Raw genomic sequence first — 11,489 nt, forward strand, 5'->3', positions numbered from 1 at the left:
AGAGAGACGTGAAGTTATTTGCACATCAAGGCTATTGGAAAGCAGCAGCAATGAAAAGGCAGCGTCTGCACGCTGACTCTGAACCACATGGATTCAAACACGCAATGTGTTGCTATTAATTGGATATCTGTCACTTCAAATTGCTTTAAAAGTGGTTACCACACGTCTATATCAACAAATAGTATGGTAACGGACAAAGTTAAACCATCAAGCCCAACCAGGGAAGTATTCAAAACAAATACAATTCCAAACAGTACAATGACTACTCCTTGTACTTTATGTACAACCTAAAACTTCAAATCCAACCACATTGTTGTCAAGTTTCCAACAGTTTGTTTTTCCTTTTTACTCTATAAGTCACCCCAAACCTTGATGCCATTATGGGAGTCCTAATTCACCTAACAGCATTAACCAACCGCTGATTTTTTTTCCTGTCACAAAGCAGAGAAAGTGTCTTCTTGTCCTCCCATTGCCACGTAATCCTACTAATTTTTTCATGTACCATCCTCCTCAGTGAGTATTCTGTATTTCAGAGTCTCTGCTCATCTCTCTTTATTTAGTGAGGCGAATGATAGTCACACTCAAGATCTCCTCCTCTTCAGCAGTTCAGCAGCCATGACTCCTCTCTCCGGCACTCAGTTAAGTGTCTCAGTTGGTTTCAAAAGACTCTTCCTCACTCGTCCCCGTCACTGTACTCTATCTGAATGAGTGGCTGAATCTACTTATTGATGGAGCTTCAGAGTCGTGCTGAGACTGCTGTGTGTCTGCGTTTGTGTGTCTGCGTTTGTGTGTCTACGGGCCCCATTATTCAAGAAGCTTATTGATCGGAGGGTGCTTGGTTTCTCGGCGGCTCCTAAGCGGTGGGCTCGTTTCCATGGTAACCTCCCAGGCTGGCTGCGAAGCACCGGCCTTGGCTGTGATCAATGTTGCTGGAGAGACTTGGAAGAGGCCATTCACACATGCACACACACACACATGGCTTAAAGATCAGACAATGAGAGGTTTTATGTGTACTACTGTTTGTTTCCAGTGCTACCCAGAGATTCCCCTTGTTCTTTTCGAAAACAGAGTATCCGGCTATTAACTTGAGAAAAAGAACTGTAGTGTTAACACAGTTGCTTGCTTTTCAGGAAATACATTCCCTCAGATCCGCAAAGGTATCATTCTGCGATGAAGTGTTATTACCAGCGGTCACGACTTTTAAAGGGATGCTACAACTCACTGTTCATGATTATTTTTGTGTGCCACCAAATTGTGACTCATCACAATCTTCTGTTAGATACCGTCCATCTGCTTTGCTGTCATCTTTTCAACTTTAAGGGGAAATGAGAAAGCTCAAGCAACGTGCAGCATTTGCATCAAAAGTGTTTTAGTGTTCTGTGTTACAGTAATAGAGAAATAAAACAGCCATGGAATTGACTGCTCATGTGCACACGAGCAGGGTGGCCAGTTTGTGACTGTTGCAAACTAAGTTGATCGGCAAAAAAATGATCATCAATTAAGAGCAATTTAGAGTGTGGATCTGACAGATTCATCTCAAAGTGGATAGCTTATTTAATATTCACAACTGTTGCAAAGGAATTTGTCCCTGGCTGTTCCCATTAACTTGGTCAGAGAAGGTTTTTTGATGGATACGATTGATACAATTATTATCAAGTATCACTCACTAATAGGCAGAGCATGGCACAAAAAGGAGCCTGATGGGAAATGCCTACAGGAGATTTTAGGGAACAGCCGTTCCTCTTGTTAACAAAATTACCAAAATGCATGCGCCTTGTTAAGCAGTCATCGCCTCTCCCCCTCCCCTAATAACAGAGAAAGTGCAGGGCCAGAGGGGTAGTTCAGTTGAATATGTTTTAATCTAGACTGCCTGACACATTGATTCTTTATGCAGCCGAGGTTAGAGTTCATGGCCCCGGCCATGGCTCTAACTATCAGTTGCCTTATTGTGTTGTGTATTGATAACATCATGGCGTTGTCAATGGTGTTGAAAGCAGCAGACGGATTTGGGGGGAAAAGAGGCATTCGTGGGGTAGTTTGCTTGTTGTGGTTGCGCCCCCCCCCCCCCCCCCCCCATGCTTAATATTAACAAATTGCCTACTGTTTAAAATTCATCTATAATTGTGGACTATGTGTTTTGAAACATTAATGTTTCAAGACCATACGTTACTTAACATGTTACAGTAAAATAATACATTTTCAACAACAATCAGTGTAAAGGATTACATTGTGATGAAGCGTTCATTTGGTCTGTTTGCGTTCAGCTGATAGACTGGTCCGACACGTGTGGTAACAGTAAATGTGCCTCCCGCTAGCTCCAAAGTTTGCTTATTAACATCTTGCTTCCTCATAGTATAGCTTGCTAATGTTAGTCGTCATGGGTAGATGTGTTTGAGGATTGGAATTGCAGTGACTCGGGCCAAGCCAAGGATTGTTGGTCAGACAATACCTCCAAAAAATAGCTAGCGTTATTGACCTACACTGTTAAAGCAAAACGTCTACAAGAATGTTGCATTTAACTGAAATACAAATACATGCATTTTCTGCTCAACTGAGATTTTAAATTCTGAAAGGAAATTTCACAAACAGGCTCAAATGTTTAAAACAAAACACACACACACGTCCCCACACCACACGCCAGTCTTGTGTGGGAGTCATGCCGATCTGCTGCTATAAATAACTTGGCTCAAGAGGTTGTCGTGGTAACCAACAAACTGATGCCAGGGTGGGAATTATCAGCTCCTTGAAGAGAAAGGCACATTCAACGGAGGGACCCACAGTGACAAAGGAAAGGATGCAAAAGAGAAGAGGAAGGAAAAGAGCAAGAGAGGGAGGTCGGAAAGGATGAAGCGGACGCTGGAGATGGAAAAGAGCCAATGTATAAGAGGAGAAAGGATACAGAAGAAGATGAGGACTGAGAGGAGAAGGAAATATGTAAAAGATCAGATAGGAGAAAAGAGAGTTTGGAATGGATAGAAGAAAATTGTTTTAAAATTAAATAAAGAGTGGTGATGAAATGCGAAAGTACAAGGAATGAAGAGAGCACAGAGGTGACTGGGGAAAAGAAAGGAGAGAAGAGAAGCGGGGTGACAAAGAGGATTCAAGGAAGATTAAGGATGAAAGAGAAGAAGAAGATGGGGATGGCTTGAAGAGGAGGTGATAGGGGCATGAAGAAGTAAAGAGGAGGAAAGATGGAGGGTAGGTGACAGAAAAGAGAGGAAAAGAGAGTGAGCAAATGGAGGACACAGTCTCTTCAGTTATTACTGTATAATTTATTAAATTATTGTGTATTTCACAATATATAGTATCTCCTACAATGCATCCAACTTGGTCAAGACCTTCAAAGCTGTATGGTCTGTACGGCCTTGGGTTGTTTTTTAGGTTTGAGAGCATCTTTGTTCCAGTTAAAGAAAACACGCTTTTTTTCTCTCCTACAGAGCTTTCAGGTTTTGTCTGTTTGTCATAAAGCTGAAGCCAGCAGATGTTTAGCTTAGCTTAGCATACAGACTGGAAACAGGTGGAAAAAGCTAGCCAGTCTCTGTCCAAAGGTAACACAACCTGTCTACAGCATCAGTAACTCAAAAGTTCACTAAACAACTTGATATACAGTATCTTGTTTGTTAAATCCGTACACAATGTGTAGGGGTGGAGGGCTGTGTGCATGACTAATTATTTACTGGTGCTGGGAGCAGTGTTTTTTCCGCTGGCTGCCTGGTAACTTTAGGGCAATGACAAGACTCCAGGAATTCACTGCTCCGGCAAAAAACACAGTCCTCTTCTCATAAACCTGTCTCATACAAAGCAAGAACGCGCCTCTTTTTTCTTTTACCTTCGGTTAAGGTCGACACTCTTGGCATACGGTGTCCCCTGGCGGAGGCCTCGGCCCATCCATCCTGTTCGGAAGTTATTTACCGTGCAGCCTAACAACTGGGGTGTGCTATCCAGGCATCCATCAGTTCTTAGTGATATCTGGCCGCTCTGCCTTTCCTATTGAAAGAATCTAGAACTGATTGTCGATCTTGATTGGGATGATGTATGGTCTAACATTCCAGAAGTATCTCGCAATCCAGACCATCAGCAGATTCTCTACAATTTCATACATGTGCGGTGATATATTTTGTGTATCTATTGTAATTTCTTTCTCCCAGCTGGTCTGGAACTCTGCCCCCCCCCCTTCATATTACTTGGGTTTATGGTATGAGTGGTGGTGTACATATGTTGTGTTTTTTTTCTTCCTCCTTGCCTTATCTGTGTTAATGTTTGAATACCATGTGATGTGATATGATCTTTTACTGCAACCTAATTTCCCTATGGGGACAATAAACATGAACTGAACTGAACATATACAAATCTCACCCCCATAAAATGTGCACCACATGAAAATAAATAACAGCCCTTTGTGCACTTTCTGCCCAATTAAGATTCAAGGTACATACTGTATCATCTTATATTCTGGGAGTGCTCTCCTATTGGTCAGTTCTGGAACAATTTAGCATTTAAATCTCCCACCTTGATTAATGTCACTGTGCCTGTTACTGTCAATGTTGTGGTAATGATGAACCTGTCGGCCTTTTAGCTTTCTAAAGCTCAAAAAAGTGCTGTGTTTGCTGGACTTACAAGTGCTGAGAAGATGATTGCAACCCACTGGAAGCCGCCTCATGACTTTTCTGTTTGTTCATAGATCCTTCCTCTATCTTTTTTGGATGTCACGCACATGGAGCTCTCTGCGGCTCGTGTGGGTGGAGCCCCGGGAGAAGACTTTGGAGACTCGGGACGGCATTGCTGAGTCCTTAAGGTCAATGCTGTGGCCTTTCCTTTTGTTTGCGTGTGTGATTGGTCCCTTGTCTTGTGTCTGTCTGTGTCTGTTTCTGCACGTGTTGTTTTGTCTCCCTCTAGTTGTTCCTCTCTGTGATTTTGTGGCCCTGGGACGCATTCCCATGTCCCAGTATGTTGTTTGTAACCGCTCCTGAATATCGTGTTTTTATCGTTATTTTTTTCTGTATATAAAAGAAATATATCACAAAATTAAGCAAGAAAGCGAATATCCCAAACTCTCAATCTGTTCCTAATAGGATACTTCCAACTTTGGGACAAGTTAACGACAAGTGACAAACACCTACCTTGAATGCTCCTATGGGCTGTTGACAGACTATCTATTGATTTACGTGTTTCCCATTTACATTAAAATCAGTCTGGCTGTTCTTAAAAAGAGGCACTAAGCCATACCATAGACCCCCCCCACCCCGCGCGAAACTCTTCCCTCCATTAGCCTTGCAGGACAGATGCTGGTGCTGACCTCGGCTCTTTCTGCTTCCGATTCCCATACTCACACAGCGGCTGTCTGGATTAACGTGTGGCGTACCGCTGTGTGAACAGACATTAATGCTGACATGAGGCTTTAACAGGATCACAGGGAGAGGAGGGGGTGGGTCATGGCTGGGAAGCGCTAGGGTGCAGAGGGCACCATGGATGTGCAAGGGCGGGGGGGACAGGGGAGAAGGAGTTGTTTAAATGAGTGGGAAAGATCTGAGAGGGGGGTTAAAGGGGAGTGAAGGGCAGAAATACGGTGCATTTGAATTGGGTAGAAGTGAGGAGAGTGAGAGGGATGATGGGGAAACAGACGGGGGACGTACGGGGGGGATTTAAGGAAGACAGAGAAGGGGCTGCAGGGAGGATTAGTGAGGCATGACAAAAGCCCAAAGCTGCAGAGCGCTTTTCATCTGCTTCGACCATAAATCATCACACCCATTCTGTTTTTTTTATCTGTCCCGCTTCATTCCAAGTATATCTTTTTGATCATTAACACAGACGGTGGAAAATCCTCTTTGTTGCCTCTGTTCCTACATCTCTTTCATCTTTCGTCAGTTTGTCTCCATTTCTCCGGCTCATTCGATGACTTACCCTTTCTCAGCCTCTCCCTGTACGTCTCTGGTTCTCCAGCTCAACCTCTTTCTATCCCTTTAAGACAGTGGAGGGGTAATTGCCCAAAGAAATCCTACAAGAGTGAAGCCCTCCAGAGTCTTCTGCTTTTCTCGCCACACAAGACACAAATAAAATCGCATTGAAAGTTTTGCTCTAGCACCGTGTCAGTGTCTGTCTTACTTTTCCACTTCTTGAATTGGAGTAGGCTTGATGGGAGCAGACCGCTGACAAAGTTGACATTTCCAAAGTCTGGTTGCTGCACTTGAACTACATCCTTCACTAAGCGATGGTTTGAATCCAGAATTACTGTATGTACAGTTTTGATTATTGTATTACATCTCCTTGTGTAAGGAGGTAAGTGCTCAAAGTGGGACAGGACATCACGTTCCACTATCCTTCAAAACAAAAGAAAACATCACATGTTGCACCACGAATGTCAGTTTGTATTGCCGATGCCACATTTACTGAACACAATTAATTACAGATGTAGAAAATAATACATCAAATACAGCGAATAGAAACAGGAGCCTGGTCTCATTCATTCTACATTGTGCAATTTTTGCACAATGAGTATATAGCGTGAAAAAAAAGAGTGGCCCAGTTTTTATCTTCATCAAAATGAGGATGATGCAAGCTGCAGCAAGAAGTGTTCTGATGCTTCAATCAGATTGGGCTTGTCTCATATGGACTTGTTGTACTTTCTATGACCGTCACAAACAAGTCACCGGGGGTTAATGTGCCAATTAAAAGTAAACAATGTTTCCTGCTCACCGGAAATAATCCACTCAGCTCTGTTTTCCTGTGCAGATCTAAACCTCACTCATTCTGGGTCTGTTAGCAGTGAAGACACTCAGACGCCACTACTTGAGGCGAACAATTTGAACTTAATGGGAACAGATGTTCTCTAAGAAGTCTGGGAAGCCTGAATGGGGTTATGATGTCACTGGAAGGGAACTTTGAATGGTTGCCATGGCAATACCCATTAAGCTATGCACTTTGAGTTAGAAATAAAGTAATTAACACACACACACACAAACAAAGAAAATGTTGAAAGGAATTGTAAAAAATGTAAAACCCAAATCCTTAATCTGCAGTAACCTTCTCTTCGTTATCAACTCACATCCATGCTTAACCTGACCTCAGGCAAATTAATCATAATTCCAATCCCATCCGTAAACATCAGTCTGACCCCAAAATAAAATGGGAGGAGCTGCACAATGTCCTCAAAACACAGATTTCTCTTGCACTGTCCTCGCAAGTATGGAAATATAGGCACTGACAGATGCATGCATTAAAACACACACTGCCACACACTTTAGTGCAATTTCATACGCAGGCCTTAGGGTGCTCTCCAAGAAACTCTTTGCCGTGTGGTCTGACCTTAAAAATGACAGAGGATCACACAAAAATACAAACTGTGCACACACACATACACAAAGTGTATACACACTAAGGTGAGTTGGGCTGCCTATTTGTGTGATTAAATCAGTGTTGTGAGGTGGAGGAAGCAACATTCATCTCCATTAGAGACTCAGAGGACTGAAAGCTCACTGTGACTCAACACACACACTCACACTGTGACTCAACACACGCACTCACACACACAGAGAACACGGAGAAGCAAACACATTAGTAATGTAGTTTGCTCAGGGGACTGAAGTGTTCAAAAAAAGAAATATAAAAAATGACTCTGAGAGAATGTTTCCAAATATAATAAACCAATACTTTGTATTTTTGTGGAGTTTGATTTAATTCTGCATCATTCGTCATCAAGTGCAAACAAGAGGGTCACCGCAAACATGCAGAGGATCTGGACTGTGATGAAAAGCTATCCTCCACACCAAGAATGTTATTTATTGCCGGCCAGAGAGAAAATGTGTTGCCAATGAGAATAAATAATGTAGACTTGCATCTGCAGGAGATAAATAATACAGCATACAGTTTTTTGTTTCCTCTTCCCCTCCCTCTTCAAGCATGTAAAACCTTTTCTTTTCATCTTCTCTGATGTTTTGTCACCTCACCTCCCTTCACAGAGTCTCACAGGTCAGTGAACACAGCACAAGTACAAATGTGATGCAAATACAACAGCCCGCTGTCTGTGCATAAATATCCTCCATGCTGTAAGATTCATGTGTCATAGAATAAAACAGACTAGGATATCTCTTCAGCTTATATTTCCAGTAGCCCTGATGCTGAGCCACCCTGCAAAGGTCACTGATGTCTCACTAAAATGGCTTTGTCATCCTAAACGCAGTGAACTGATATGAACATAATGTTTGATTGCAGCACTAAATTATTTGTTTTCAATCTTACTCGCGCTGATGTCGTACTGCTGACATTATAAATGTCAACGAGGCAGTAATTCGATTAACAGCATGTGAGAGGGGTGTAACATAAAATCACTGTTCCGTCAACACCACTGACACAACATCATTTATCCGTACAAAGAAAGAGCACATCTTAAAAAATTCAAGTCTGGGAAGCGTTTATCCAAAAATAAATATATGAGTGTACAAGAAACTGTATACAGTCTCTCGAAAGCCGGTGAACAACTTCAAAAACTACTTAAAAACAAGGTGTTCAAAACATCAAATGAAGCATTACTCAGCAATAGTACACACACAATGTATTCTGAGATTACTTCCAGTGGACAGTTTGTGGGAAATTAGGTTTTGATGCAGCATCACAAGGTGGTGACGTTAGATGACAGATGTTAACCTGGTATTATACTAGCATTATGGGTTTATTGTACTAGCATTACGCTGCATGTACCCCCAAACCTTTTCAGACCTGACGCATGAATTTAAGATTTTTATTTGCTTCCATTATATTTACAAAAACATTCTGCTCGACTTCATGGTGGTAGGACTATTTCAAATTGCTGCCACTGAAAACAATGCAGAAACTAGTTTCACTGGTATGTGGTCCCTATATGAACACTTTCCTGACAGTAGTGAGCAAAATACACTGTGTAAAGTATTTTTTTTTAATGGCCAACAACATCAGCTTCAAAGTTTGGTCTGGTTCAGACCAGTGAACTTTGTTAGTTCAATTTGTGAGCTTCTAGCTTGATCCTTTGATCGTGGCATATTTCTAATTATTGATTCCACGCGGCAAAATTGCATTCTCAATTGCATTTTTTTGACATAGCACATCATTTCTACGTAGGGAGTAGGTCGGGATAGATAAATGGGTAAAACTTTCACCCAGGAGGAGACCACTGTTTGTGTCTCGTGTAAAACTAAATTTAACGTTAACTGTTTCCGTAACGTACTTACCCCTAACCTGTGTCACATACAGAACATACAAATCTTCACTCACGTGACGCACGTAACTTAGATGGCGTAAAATGTTGTACTTCATTTTACACTAATCAGCATCTTGTTTTTACCCCAACCAAGTACTTGTGTTTTGATTCACAATGTTCACCAATTGGTGGAAAATAAGTTTCCTCAAAACGTTAATGAGAGATTGACAGTTTTGTTGTATTGGAACATCATATTTAGGAGACAGAGTTGGTCATAAAGTAGTCTTGCATTACCAGACCTTCCTCCACAGTGCAGCATATGAAGGTCTGGCTGGTCCACGCAGCAGTCCGGGATGGGAGAAAAACGTGGTCTGGTTTATTGGCATGTCTTCCAACCAATCATAATCGTAATGGTGCCTCGCCTCGGGAAGGAACTTGTTATGGTGGAACGGTAATGTTCAAAGGTTGTTTTAGTCGTGCAACAGAAAACTCTCTTAGGACAGATATATCTAGCTAGTCTAGCTAGCTGTCTGGATTCACCCTGCAGAGATCTGAGGAGCAGCTAACCATAGTCCTCAGAATTCCACCGAAGTTATGTCAGCACAAAGAAAGCCATGGGTAAAGAATATCCGGCCTGAATCTGGCTGCATTTCCATCGGCAACAGAGCAATCCCGGATGTGGAACGTTGTGAATGTAGACTAGAGATTAAGTGGCATCACACTGCATTCACTGTTTTGTGTTCATCCTTTCAACACACTTACAGCTTTATTCATAAATTGGGAAATCATCATGCTTGACTTTCAATCTTTACTTTAGTGATTGTTTCACACCCTTTCCCACTGATCTGTTTAAAAGCCTTAAAAGATCTTTCATTTATGATAATGATCTGTCAAAGTGGCACAGCATTAATTCAATTATAAATAAACCAGAAAAATGTAATGACACTGCTGCTCAATATGCTACGTGCCTGTGACAAGTGAAGTCTTGCCGATTTACTGTATGTCTTTGTACATTTACAGGCATGTATGTGTATATATGTGTATACATATGTGGTGCTTTCTGACACCTCTGTTTTTTTTAATTTTACTTCATTGTTGTTGGTTTTATCTGTTGCTTTTTTGGAAAGCACTTTGTTAAGAAATGTGCCATAGAAATAAAGTGTGTTTTCAGTTACAGTATTTTGAGTTGAGTGGTTTCTTGATAATGTCAAATTAAACGTAATAATTACAAATTAGACAAATAACAGTGAAACGGTATAATGACTAACAATGGTATTACATATTTAAGCTAAAAATAAGTGATCATTTTTAAAGGACATTGGAAGTGAAGGGAGGCAGAAAAACAAAGACATGCTCTCTGTCTGTGAAGATTTGTGACAACAGGAGAGAAGGAGTGGGAGGTGCAGCCTCAACTAGGAGAGAGAATCTAAGAAAAAAGGAGAGAGGATGAATAAAAACTAGATATAAAGGCAGGGGAATACAGAGACGGACAGAGAAAAAAGGGATTATATTAGCAGCAAAGCAGCAGTATTATAAAACTGTGTTTTTGCAGCTGTGGCCTTGGATGACATGAATTTATTAAATGTGAAGAACACACGCAAAGACAGAGTGAGAACCAGATTTATATACATGTACGTCACTAGCGCTGTCCCATACAAACTTAATCACATCACTATTGCAGTCATCCTAATAGCCCTGGCCCTGCCCCTTGCATATCATTTTTTTTAAAGCATTTGGTTTTTAGTATTAGCAAACTGTATATATAGCAAACACCTAGTTCAGCTGGTTATCAAGTGTTTAGCCCTGAGGTTTTGTATAACATTTAGTTTAACCTTTCTTTATAGCATGTGTGTGGTCTGATAACCCTTGATGGGGCTATAAATACACACACACACACACACACACACACACACACACACACACACAGACACACACACAAACACACTTGTATCCAGCACAGGAACATTCCTCCACTTAAAAACCACCATGTAAATCAGCCGGATAATGGTTAAGTGCATGAAAGCTTACTGTTGTTAGCTTCCTATCCCAAGACTTTGCGGCATGAATGTATTAAACATTGGTTGAAGATAACAAACATCACATGCAGTCTGATTTTTGCAATCTTTTTTTCAATTCAAGGATTTGTATAGCAGTCCCAAAGTGCCATGTGACCTGCAGTTTTGATCTTCAATTCCCAGAACTTGATTCAAACTTTGGAATATTTAAAGCTTTTGTGTGCGATCACGTAAGGCTTGTACCATGTGGATGCGCCTACAGTGTTGTTGTCATTTCTTCTGTCTCCCCCACTCCTCATGCAGAG

This window comes from Etheostoma cragini, chromosome 16, assembly GCF_013103735.1.
Source record: "Etheostoma cragini isolate CJK2018 chromosome 16, CSU_Ecrag_1.0, whole genome shotgun sequence".
Lineage (NCBI taxonomy): Eukaryota > Metazoa > Chordata > Actinopteri > Perciformes > Percidae > Etheostoma > Etheostoma cragini.